Genomic DNA, 2,500 nt, shown 5'->3' with positions numbered 1-2,500 from the left:
TGGAAGTCTATGAGGTCAGATTCGGCCGCCTTACCGGGCCTGCGGTTGATGGTTTCCCGCTTGGGCAAGCGAGTCGGCCCGGCAAAGTGGCCACTTGCATTTTCTGGCAAGTGTCTGCGAACAACGTTAATGAGTTGAACCTCGGCAATTGTCGGAAGTCCCGATGAAGAAATGAAAATGCCCCTTTTGCGGGGATTTGGATGCTCATGGCCGGCAGCAGGTGGCCCGACGCCCCGCCAACTTGACACTTGTCATTTCTGTCCTTGGGGGTTGGCGGGGTATCTGCACAGAGGTAGGAGGTGGCAGAATCGAGACTTGGTGAGTTTTCCAAACAAACGTCTCGAGCCTCCAGGTCTGCAGAGACCGACCAGGGCTGCCGCCCAACCGACTATTCACCCTTTTTGGGCGGGAATTTATTCCCTTTTTGCCCATTTTTCGGGTTTTTGGTCGGGCTTCAAAAGCGGCTGCCCGAGGCCTGGCAGAGGCCGGGGCATGGTCCCCGATCGCGCCAGGCGGCTCGCGCGACGCGATTAGGCCCCGAAAGGAGTCGGGAAATCGGCAGACCTGCCCGAGTTCAGCCCGGGGGAGGCGGGGGGCAGGTCGGTTCGGCTCAAATCATTAACCAAAGCCGAGACTTGGTCTCGCTGGCGCAACCGAAGTGCCAGGCTGGATAACTCATTAACCAGAAGGCGGCTGGAGGCAGGCAGGCTGATGGCTGAGGCCGGGTGGAGGCCACCCGCGGCCGGGAAAGTCAAAAGTCCCGTTGTGTGGAAGTCTATGAGGTCAGATTCGGCCGCCTTACCGGGCCTGCGGTTGATGGTTTCCCGCTTGGGCAAGCGAGTCGGCCCGGCAAAGTGGCCACTTGCATTTTCTGGCAAGTGTCTGCGAACAACGTTAATGAGTTGAACCTCGGCAATTGTCGGAAGTCCCGATGAAGAAATGAAAATGCCCCTTTGCGGGGATTTGGATGCTCATGGCCGGCAGCAGGTGGCCCGACGCCCCGCCAACTTGACACTTGTCATTTCTGTCCTTGGGGGTTGGCGGGTATCTGCACAGAGGTAGGAGGTGGCAGAATCGAGACTTGGTGAGTTTTCCAAACAAACGTCTCGAGCCTCCAGGTCTGCAGAGACCGACCAGGGCTGCCGCCCAACCGACTATTCACCCTTTTTGGGCGGGAATTTATTCCCTTTTTGCCCATTTTTCGGGTTTTTGGTCGGGCTTCAAAAGCGGCTGCCCGAGGACTGGCAGAGGCCGGGGCATGGCCCCGATCGCGCCAGGCGGCTCGCGCGACCCGATTAGGCCCCGAAAGGAGTCGGGAAATCGGCAGACCTGCCCGAGTTCAGCCCGCGGTGGCGGGGGGCAGGTCGGTTCGGCTCAAATCATTAACCAAAGCCGAGACTTGGTCTCGCTGGCGCAACCGAAGTGCCAGGCTGGATAACTCATTAACCAGAAGGCGGCTGGAGGCAGGCAGGGCTGATGGCTGAGGCCGGGTGGAGGCCACCCGCGGCCGGGAAAGTCAAAAGTCCCGTTGTGTGGAAGTCTATGAGGTCAGATTCGGCCGCCTTACCGGGCCTTCGGTTGATGGTTTCCCGCTTGGGCAAGCGAGTCGGCCCGGCAAAGTGGCCACTTGCATTTTCTGGCAAGTGTCTGCGAACAACGTTAATGAGTTGAACCTTGGAAATTGCCGGAAGTCCCGATGAAGAAATGAAAATGCCCCTTTTGCGGGGATTTGGATGCTCATGGCCGGCAGCAGGTGGCCCGACGCCCCGCCAACTTGACACTTGTCATTTCTGTCCTTGGGGTTGGCGGGGTATCTGCACAGAGGTAGGAGGTGGCAGAATCGAGACTTGGTGAGTTTTCCAAACAAACGTCTCGAGCCTCAGGTCTGCAGAGACCGACCAGGGCTGCCGCCCAACCGACTATTCACCCTTTATGGGCGGGAATTTATTCCCTTTTTGCCCATTTTTCGGGTTTTTGGTCGGGCTTCAAAAGCGGCTGCCCGAGGACTGGCAGAGGCCGGGGCATGGGCCCCGATCGCGCCAGGCGGCTCGCGCGAACCCGATTAGGCCCCGAAAGGAGTCGGGAAATCGGCAGACCTGCCCGAGTTCAGCCCGCGGTGGCGGGGGGCAGGTCGGTTCGGCTCAAATCATTAACCAAAGCCGAGACTTGGTCTCGCTGGCGCAACCGAAGTGCCAGGCTGGATAACTCATTAACCAGAAGGCGGCTAGAGGCAGGCAGGGCTGATGGCTGAGGCCGGGTGGAGGCCACCCGCGGCCGGGAAAGTCAAAAGTCCCGTTGTGTGGAAGTCTATGAGGTCAGATTCGGCCGGCTTACCGGGCCTTCGGTTGATGGTTTCCCGCTTGGGCAAGCGAGTCGGCCCGGCAAAGTGGCCACTTGCATTTTCTGGCAAGTGTCTGCGAACAACGTTAATGAGTTGAACCTTGGAAATTGCCGGAAGTCCCGATGAAGAAATGAAAATGCCCCTTTTGCGGGGATTTGG

Source organism: Pristiophorus japonicus, unplaced genomic scaffold (genome assembly GCF_044704955.1).
Source record: "Pristiophorus japonicus isolate sPriJap1 unplaced genomic scaffold, sPriJap1.hap1 HAP1_SCAFFOLD_1744, whole genome shotgun sequence".
Taxonomy (NCBI): Eukaryota; Metazoa; Chordata; class Chondrichthyes; family Pristiophoridae; genus Pristiophorus; species Pristiophorus japonicus.
This window is presented reverse-complemented; position numbering follows the sequence as displayed.